This window comes from Megascapheus bottae, chromosome X, assembly GCF_031878675.1.
Source record: "Megascapheus bottae isolate mThoBot1 chromosome X, mThoBot2.hap1, whole genome shotgun sequence".
In the NCBI taxonomy this organism is placed as follows: Eukaryota; Metazoa; Chordata; class Mammalia; order Rodentia; family Geomyidae; genus Megascapheus; species Megascapheus bottae.
Window position 1 is genome coordinate 68,154,279 of NC_143547.1, and position 11,129 is coordinate 68,165,407.

Here is an 11,129-nt window from a genome sequence, read left to right on the forward strand (position 1 = left end):
TAGCAGAAATTTACAATAGAACAAAACCTAGATACATAAGGCCATATAGAATGATGCTAAACGAAAGGACCTCCAGGATATAAAAACAAAAGCCATATAATGAATGATTGTTGTCCTTAAGGTACTATATTATCTCTCATCTCTTTTGCTGTCCCTTGGTTATTTCATAATGTTACAGTATTTGACCTGGTTATCTGATATATTGTATATATACATATTTGAAGTCAGATAGGGAAGGGAGGAAAACAAGATGAGGGGCAAGGGTGGGGAAAAGGTAATGGGGACCAAGACATGAGAAAGGGTATCAATGTATATGAAGTAATGCACCTTCTATCTAGTGAATATAATGTAACCCTTCCATTATTTACAATAAAAATATATGAAAAAAAAGAATCTCACTTTCTTTAATGGCAGAGCTGGCTTTGAATGGTGATCCTCAGATCTCAGCCTCCTGCATAGTTAGAATTACAGGCAGCTCAGTTGTTTACATTTTTAAAGGGGAAATTTAAACTGGATCTGAGGATACCCCAATCCCTAGTTTAAAACATGAAATTTCTATGTAAAGACGTGCCCACTGCATGTCATTCACCTCTGTGATTCCGTTTATGAGAGCTCTTTGTGTGTCCATACTACACTTTAAAGTTCCAATAGGCTGAATGATGCTGGTGGAGCTGGCATTCCCACTAGAGTTGTAGTTTTATAAACAAAAGAAAACAAAAGGTAAAATACAGCTCCCAATACTTTGAGGGAGGTGCTCAAACTGGAGCTGGAAAGACTCACCCAAGTAATGCTCTTCTAGGTTGGGTCTGCACTTTGGTTTCTTTCCCTTTAGGCTGATAGCTTCACTATAGATATAACTGGAGCAAGACAACTGCATTTTTGCAGATCAAAACACTAGATTTCCTCTTCTTCTTCTTCTTCTTCTTCTTCTTCTTCTTCTTCTTCTTCTTCTTCTTCTTCTTCTTCTTCTAAACAGACATTGAATAGAATATCTTGTCTGGACCAAGATAAGACCTCAGATTTAACTAAAAACATTAGTTTTGATAGTGTTTATTCCAACATAATGGCTCCGGATATAATCAGATACCTTAGAGTAAAAGTAAATGGACTAAGTGGTAGACAGAGATAATTTTAGATGATATACAGATAAGATCAATTATAACGCTGTATTTATTTGGATATGTGTTAATAAACATTTTAGTTTAAAGCACAGGAGAATAACTTAGATTTTGGATGATGTTATAAATCTGCTTTTTGAAAAATATTATAATTATATAACTCCCAAGAAATTAAGTAAACACAAGAAAATTAAGTAAAACACAATATTAGCAGCATGGATAGTACACAAATATGGTTAAAAATATAGTAGAAGGCATTTCCCTAACATGATTGCTTTAGGTATAATATCTGCAAACATCTGTTAAGAACTGTGCAGAATCTGAGATTTCTGCCCTACTTATAAACTACAAAGTTAGCCTGCTGCTATTTAATGGGCACTGGTAGAAGTCACTAAACTGTTGTATCAGAGAGCAAGGACGTTTTTACAAGAAAAACTGGAGCTACATGCTGGTTTCTACTAGCTTCCATAGATTTCCCAGGAGACATGGGGCCCAAATGGATGCCCGAACATGGTGTGTTTTACATTCAAGGAAAGAAAGCCTATGTTCGTGGTATTCACTGTTTTCATGGTAAGCAGAAGCCAACCTGCTCGAGTCCAGGAATGTTACCCCATCCCCCAAGCTTGTTTGCTGTAAACACAACTGAAATATGATCTGCCTGGGTAGAGTGGTCAGGACCTTACATTCTTTGCATACTCAAACAGAACTTGCAGAAACTCAGGACTTTGGGCAGATTGCCTCTCCTAGTTTCTATACAAAACTTTCTAATATCAATGGCAAACCTTTAAGGTAAAGAACCTTTAAGAAACTTTGAATTCCCACTAAAAGCTGGCATGGATGATGGTGCATACTTGTATTATCAGGACTTGGGAAGCTAAGGAAAGAAGATGCTGACCTAGATATTTATCAAGATTTCAAGGCCAGCTTGACCTATGTAGAGACTCTGTCAAATAAATATTGTGCAAGACATTGCAACTATGTCATCACAAAAGAAAAGCAGTAGAAGTACAAGAGCATTGGATTCATCTGAACGAATGTAAAGTTTTCCCTAGAAAACTGACAGAAGGGTATGTTTGAAAATAATCCCGGGATTCCATACGCATCTAATCACCATAGCCTCTGTTAAAAGAGAAAAAAAGCTAAAGCTGAGAGAGAAAGCCTGCTCTTTTTTCTCTACAAGGAAACTTAATATAGAGTAAAAAGGCTGGAAGTGGGTTAGCCTAACTCAAATTATAGTACATAACAGTCTTTAACTTTGGTGGGAGGGGGTATTACTGTGATTTTAAACAAAGGGCCTTGTGCCTACTAAGCCATGTGCTCTACAGTTTTCACCACAGCTAGGTCTTTTTCACTTTAATTACTTTTTTTTGGATGGAGTCTCATGTTTTTGCCTAGGATGGCCCTGGACTATAATCCTTCTATTTACATCTCCTGTATAGCTGCAATGTCAGGGGTGCAACAATACACCCAGATGAGGTTGAAATGGGATCTTGCTAACTTTTTCTCAGGAAAGGTTTTGAAACTGTCCTCCTAATCTCTGCCTCTCAATTTTACAAGAAATATTACAAAACCATTATAGTATTATAAAATACTATAGTATCTGAAAGAGTAATTCCCTCCTGGGATTATAGGAGTGAGCTATCACCCTAATGAACAGTATTTGATCATCTAACACCAGTATAGTGTGGCAAAGTAGCTATTTAAAAGAATGAGGTAGATTTGTATATACTACAATGCACAGTTAAAAGAACAAGCGACACAGAATCTTAGCCGGGCACAGTGGCTCATACTTGTAATCATAACTATTCAGGAGGCTGACGTCTGAGGATCAAGGTTCAAAGCCAGTCCTGGCACAAAAAGACCTGAGACTCTTATCGCCAATTAACCTCTAGAAAACGGGAAGTGGGGCTTGGCTCAAGAGTAGAGCCGTAGCCTTGAGCTAAGGGACAGCCCCAAGGGCAAGTTCAGGCCCCATGGCCCACAATAAAAAGAAGAGACACAGAATCGGTCTCTTACACACATACACACACACACACACACACACACACACACACACACACACACATACATACATATATATGCACATGGACATGAGTATCAAGATGAAGGCATTTATTTCACTAAAAGGAGAGGTCATATCTTTTTTATCCAGGCCTGAGGCTTGACCTCTGGGCCAGGCGCTGTCCCTGAGCAATCTTCATTCTAACACTTGAGCCACAAGGCCATTTCTGGATTTTTTTTGTGAGTAATTGGAGCTAGACTTTCCTTTCCTGGGCTGGCTTTGAACAGTGATCCTCAGATTTCAGCTTCCTGAGTAGTTAGGATTACATGTGTGAGCCACCAGCACTCAGTAAGGTAATTTCTTTTCAAGAGGCAGTTTGGTATCTCAACAGGCCTTTTCTTTCCCTCTGGTTGTTTAAGAAATAATTATTTTAAATTTTTTGTAAGGACAATCTTTACTATTACATGGAAACTGTTAAAGTAGTTATTGATTTTTTTTGCCTGTCCTGGGGCTTGAACTCAGTGCCTGGCCACTGTCCTTGGACTTTCTCAAGGCTAGCGCTCTACCACTTTAGCCACAGCACAACTTCTGCATATGGGGTACAGAGGAATCAAACCCAGGGCTTCGTGCATGCTAGGTAAGCACTCTATCACCAGGCCACACTCCCAGCTCAAAATCCCTTGCTTTTAATCACTGCTTTGGAACAGTTATGTGTAAATAGTTCCAATACTGGTGTACCGAATAAATTTATTTTAAGTTCCTCAGAGCTCTATACTTTTTGAACTCCTGGTATTGGTTTCTACATTTCTCTCTGCCTTAAAATAAAATTAAGTCCCAAGTAAATAGACTTCAATCCTCTTTTAGACAGTTACTGAAGAAGGATTTGCAGATATAAATATGTATCCTTTGTAAATAGTTGGTATCATTTAGAGACCTGAGATCATCAAAGGAATAAGACCTCACTCCAAGATGCCATGGAAAGACCAAGTCCTGACTTTGCTTATTAGTAAAACTACTTATTGATCTGATTGCTATATTGTGTCGCAGGCCAAATAGTCCTGGTTCAGTAACAAAACACTCCCCTATTTTTTTTACCAGTCCTGGAGGTTGGACTCAGGGCCTGGGCACTGTCCTTGGGCTTTCTCAAGACTAGAGCTCTACCACTTGAGCCACAACACCACTTCCAGTTTTTCTATGTATGCGGTACCGAGGAACTGAAGCCAGGTCTTAGTGCATGCTAGGGAAGCACTCTACCACTAGGCCAAACTCCTGGTCCCACAAAACATTCTCTTAATCAATCCCTAATATATTTAGCATTGAGAACTCCTTTTTCCATCTAAGTACAGATATTCCTTCTTTTTAATATAGTATCCTTGTGATATAATTTGCAATACTCCCAAATTCACTCACTTTGAAGTATATAATCCAATTATTTTCATTATATTTATAGATATGGTCATCATCACAAAATCAATTTTAGCATATTTTCATTAAGTCACAAAGATATCTTTTGTCTATGATCATCCCATACCTCATTCCACAGCACCAAGAAAACATGAATTTAACTTCTGTCTCTATAGTTTTCCCTGTCCTAAGCATATAGAATATGGTGTCTTGTGACTGGCTTCATCTATTAGTGTAATATTTTCAAAATTTATTCATGTTGTAGTAACCCAATCCTACTTTTTGTCAACTATTTTTCTAGCATAGGATTGATTCATATTTTTTAAATGGATACTGGCAAGAATATGAACCAATATCTTCTCTCACTCATAGATGACAGGGATGTAAAATGGTACAGGCACTTGGGGGTTTGTATTTATTTCTTGCTACTGAAGCTTAAACTCTGAGTCTTACACACTTGCTCACATCTGATCTCTACTTTGGTCTACCCTTGAAGTCATACCCTCACCTCCAAATTTTTGCTGGTCAACTGGAGATAAGGGTCATTTGGATTTGCTTTGTGAGATGGCTTTGAACTGTGATCCCCAGGTCTCAGCCTCCTAAATAGAATTTCAAGCCACTATTACTCAGAGGTATAGCCACTTAGTAAATCCATTTGGCAATGCCTTACAAACCTAAACATAGTCTATATGATCTATAAAAGTCTTTTCTCTGATATTCCGCATATGCTCACTGTCACAGGTAGTTTCTGATGTTTTTTGGTACAGAAATAAATGAATTGTTATTGCAAAACTCACAAAGAAGCAGTGGTGGAGCCCTAAGTAGTATGTTCAAAGACCTGGCTTCTAACCCCAACACTGGAGAAAAATAAGATATGAGAAAAATGATTTGAATTGGAAGAAGCCAGAGAAACTATTTGTGATAGTGACCTGATGCAGAAAAATTTTCGAAATATCCACTATAAATATGTTTGAAGAGCTAGGAGGAAGAATGATTAAGGAAGTAAAAAATGACATTATCTTATCAAAGTGAAATACCATAAGTGAGACTTAGACAGGAGGATGGCTTGAAACTATGTATTTGAGACCATGAGTAACAATCACAGAAATTCTAAATTTGAAAAATATAGGGATCTAAAAGCTTCACTACCAGAACTCAAAAGTGGATTTAAATTGACAGAAGAAAGAAGTAATAAATGTAAGGACAGACTGATGGAGTATATAAAATAAAAAATAGAAAAATGTTGAAAATTATATATGTATATATATATCACTATGAAGTACACCACCATATATATAAAGCATGTATCTAACTGAGAGACTAGAAAGGTTAAAAAAGTATTCAACTAAAGGCTGAAGTTTCCTCCTCATTTGTTGAAAAAATAAACACTGAGGCATATCCAAGCTTTTTTGTTTCATTGTATGTCTTCGAATTTGTTATTGGAAGCTAGCTATTTTACTAAAATAACAAACCTGATTACTGCCCTCTATTTTACTCTCCAGGGTTTATTATTTGTATTTGCCTATGTGTTCAATAATTGAACAGATTATTTTAGTGATATCTATTTTTCACCACTTCAGCATTAAGCTTCAGGCAGGAAAATGATTGATATACTCACACTAACTCTCAAAGTCCCCCTTAACCAATGATTAAGCTACTCTATTGATTGATCTCCTTGGCTCTCAATTTCTGTGTGGCCTAGCTCAACTAAATTTGACCACTTGTGAAAGAACTCTTCCCAAGATCAGCGTTTTGTTAGTTATGGTTTATTCATCTATTTTTGTTTGTTTTGCCCAGGCTAGCCTAGAACTGGCAATCTTTCTGCATCCACCTCCCTGGAGTTCCCGGCCTGCACCACTACAGCCAGATCAAGATCTGTTTGATATTTGCTCGGACACCAAAAGGGTTTCCTCTAGCCATTGCTCTTCTCTCTCAGGCTAACAACCTAGACAGACAACAGTCAACTTTGGCCTTCACTAAATCAATCACTTCCAAATTGGCCCCAGCATTGTTTCTACTGTTTTCGCTGTGCTCTGGTCTTAAATTTTGTCTGTGCTCTGTTGCAAATAAAGTAAAGTGTAGTGGAAAATATTAGGCACTATATGCTTTCTGATTCACTTATTTCCCAAGCAAAATCTTGGAGTCAAAGCTTTGGACCCAATAAACACATGAAGTGGAACAATTGTAGATACACTCTTCATCTTCAGGCCTGGTACTCCTCAGCTTCTCCTTGTAGACATTCAGTTCATTTTGCCTGACCATTAGTCTATTTCTGAGACCACATTGCCTTCTAAATTCATGGTATATCCCTAGATATCTAAACATTACTCTGGGCAGACACTGGTGGCTCACATCTGTAAATGGCTCTTCCCAGCAGTATCACTCTTCTTTCTGAGTATCTCTCCTCTTTAGGAGCTACTCTCTTGGAAGAGGGGGATCTTCAGACTGACATCCTCTCAGCTTACTTCTGTCTATTACCAGAGTATAACTCTGAGCTAGCTTTCAATTGTAGTCCTCAGATCTCAGGCTCCTAAGTAGCTGGGATTACAGATGTGAGTCACCCGCACCTACCTGTAGTACTGTTTGGGTAGCTAGATATATACTATGAATTTACAAGGCAATGTGGCCTCAGAAATGGACTAAAAGTCATGCAGAATAAACTGGATGTCTGTGTGGACGTCTCCGTGCAGGAGGTGTGGAGGTCTAGACCTGAACAGGAGAGAGAAGTGAAGAGAAGTAGTATCAATTGTTACACTTTGTGTGTTTACTGGGTTTCATTTGCTTTCCCTCTTTGTATCTTTCATTAAGCAAATCTATCAAAAATAATAATTTTGATATGAAGGAAATAAGAAAATTGTTTCTTTTGAACCAAATTTGAATAAGCATAGTCTAGAAACATAGATTTAAGTTACCTTAAATGATATGGTACACACCATGAAAGAGGTTACAAAAATTTTTAGAGTCATAAAACAAAGAAATTCATAAATCAAATCCATTTATCAAATCTATTTGGGGAGCTCTTATGTAGGTTGCTATAGCAAAGTCAGGAGATGTCTTCTATTGGCTTCTGATGTTATCTTTTAGCATTCTTAGCTTTGGGATTAACAGAGGCCAGAGGTCTGCTAAGCTTAGTGATACATTCCAAAGGTTTTACCTAATAGTCATGAGAATGCTGGGTTAAACTAAAGTTGAAAGTAAATGGTTATTAAATGAACTAAGATAACCCATGATAATTTTAGCTCCGAACTTACAGCATTCCATTTGTCCACAGTCAGAATATCCTGTTCAGTCAAGGGTGAACTATTTGCCAAATATTTAATATATATGCAGCTTTTTCACAAAATTTCAGCATCACATTTCTCATATGGTTGAACTATGCCTCACAAGCCTGGGCAAGAATAAGCCTTGTAAATGTTAGTGTCCCCACATTCAAGAGACAGCTTCTATCTATCCGTCAGCAGTGATGGAACTTAGCCTATGTAATACATTGCAGGGGTCAGGGTGAGAATTGCTGATATCCTGAGAAAGAAAGTTCCTGACTGGGAGCTGAAGTGAGAGAATGTACTTGTTTTGGGGTCCAGTTATGAGTGAAGTTTATGCTCCTTCAGAGCTTGTAATGGGGAAAAGGGAATCCTATAGATCAAATACTACAGACTAAATTTCCTCAAATCCATTTTTCTTCATCAGTATATACTATTAGTAGCATTTAAAAGACCTTCTCTGGTTGGTTTTATTTTACTTGGGTTTGTCATTTTTTTTAACCTGGGCTTATCATTTCTATCAGGTTCACTAAAGAGCACTATCTCAAAATTCCTCACTTTGCCATATTGAAACCCATTCTTCTTTTACTTTTTCCTAGAGGACTGAACTACAAGCTGAGCCGGCATGTATTCACTTTGTGAGCCAAATGCCTCACAGCACTCACAATGCTCCGTTTCTGGCTTTTTCCCAGTTCATCTTCATGAATTCTATGAAACCATAAATGCCACATCTGCTTTGTCCTTTTTTTTATATCTCCAGGTGATTTTATTGAATGTATGTTTCTTCTAAGTCCATTAAGTAGAAAGAGCTATTTATAGGAAATAAGAACTCCTAAATGTGGTACTGAAACATGGATGTAGTCAGGCAATGCTAGCACCAAAATACACTCAAATAACATAAAATAATAATTGCTGAATATATACAAGGGGGAATAAGATATGGATTTGCAACTTTTTAATTAAAGAATTTATTAACATTGATTTTTACATCATATTTCAAATGACATGTTTAACAAACATGTCAAGGAGGGAATGTCTATATACAATCACTGGCAATTAGTTTTTAGAACTTAATCAAAATTAGGCTAAAGGTTTGTATATCATAGATACATACTAATTTATGAAATAAAACATTATGTCTATAGAGTCATACGTTTTTATGTCTATATAGTTATGTTTATATTTCCATTACCATTACCATTACCATTGCTTTGGGTATGCAAATATTGAGTCCTCGCTCTTGTACTATTAGGATCTAGTAGCCACATAGTAAGGATACCATGCGCCTTTAGTTCCTTAGGTCTTGACTTGTCTCACTCAACATGATTCGCTCTAGATTCATCCACTTCCCTGCGAATGCCATTATTTTATCTTGTCTGTTGGCTATGTAGAATTCCATTGTGTATATATACCACATTTTCTGTATCCATTCATCTGCAGTAGGGCATCTGGATTGTTTCCACCGCCTGGCTATTGTGAATAGTGCAGAGATGAACATAGCTGAGCAGGTGTCCTTATCATATCTTGGGTTATGATGTTCAGGGTAGATGCCCAGGAGTGGTATGGCGGGATCGTAGGGAAGGCCAATTTTCAATTCTTTAAGAAACCTCCACACTGCTTTCCAGAGTGGCTGAACTAGTTTACAGTCCCACCAGCAGTGTAGTGTATTGAACATATTAGTTTGTGAGTACAATGCATCTTGATTAATGTCACCCCTTCTATCATTTCCCTCACTCTATCCCAACTTTACCATCCTCTCAAGCTACCTGGTTGCATTTTAAAATATGTACATTCAATATTATGACTACATTATCCCACTCTTCCTCTCTCCATTCAGAACGTGATATTTTTTTAAATAAATGAAAACAAGTAATGGCTTAAGAATACAGTTTTGGGAAGTAAAGCTACAGTATCTTGAATTCCTGCTTTGCCATTTCTTACCTGTTGTTTGACCTGTCTGTAATCTTATTTGTAAAATGGAAGATGATGATAGCACCTACGTCATAGAATGGGTGAGAGGACAAAATACAGTCATTAATGCTGTTAATGCGCATATATAATAATGTACTTCATATATCAGTATTTGAGTATGGTTTAATTTTCAATGCTATCTATGAATAAGAAAAGCAAAGTCATTCTTAATGTACTATTTTATAACTGGGAACTGTCCTTTAGGATGTTTCTGCTTGTTTATTTGCTCAAGACTGATGCCTTAGCACTAGAGCCACACCACCACTTCTGGATTTTAGGTGGTTAATTGGAGAGATAAAAAGTCTCATGAACTTTCCTGTCTGGTTTGGTATAGAATCTGATCCTCAAATCTTAGCTTCCTGAGTTATTAGAATTATAGGCATGAGCCACTGGCACCCAGCTTTTTTCCTGATTTTTTTTTGCCAATCCTGGGCTTGAGCTCAGGGCCTGAGCACTGTCTTTGGACTTTCTCAAGTCCAGAGCTCTACCACTTGAGCCTCAGCACCACTTCTGGCTTTTTTCTATGTATGTGGTACCGAGGAATCGAACCTGGGTCTTCGTGCATACTAGGCAAGCAGTCTACTATTAGGCCAAACTCCCGGCCCCAAAGAAACTTTTTTTTTGCCAGTTGTGGGGCTTGAACTCAAGGCCTGAGCACTGTCTTTGGACTTTTCTGAAGGCTAGAGCTCTACCGTTGAGCCACAGCACCACTTCCAGCTTTTTTTCTATGCATGTGGTGCTGAGGAATCGAACCCAGGTCTTTGTGCATGCTAGCAAGCACTCTATCACTGGCCAAACTCTGAGCCGGGATGTGTCTAAGAGAAAAACAGTTTCCTTACTTTCTGCTCTTGATCATATCAGGATATAGCAAGACTATAGCCATTTGCAAGCTACAAATTGTGCTTTCATCAGATATTAAAGCTGCTGGCATTCTTATTCTTGGATTTCTTAGCCACTGAAACTGGGAAATGAAAGTTTATTATTTTAGCCACACAGTCTATGGTATTTTTGTTATAACAACATGAACTAAGAAGCCAAGTAAGCAGAAAAGGAAAAAAAATATTTCCTGGAAGTCAATAGACCTCATAAAGGTGTCTAGACTTCTAGTACTGCCACTATTTTGTTCAGTGTACCACAAAATCCTTTTAATTTGGGTCTCAGTCTCTCAACTTTTCAAGCAAGGCTGTTGGACTAAAGGGTTTAAGACCAGGTCATTTTTAACAGTGTATAATCTGTGAATGCTTTTGTATCTTATCATTCCAAAATTAGTCAAAGGAACAGAAGTCTATTAATCCATTCTTTTGCTATCATAGTTCTTTTATTCTCCTACTTTCAATGGTTTCACATTACTTTTCAAATTAGCTTCTAATTACC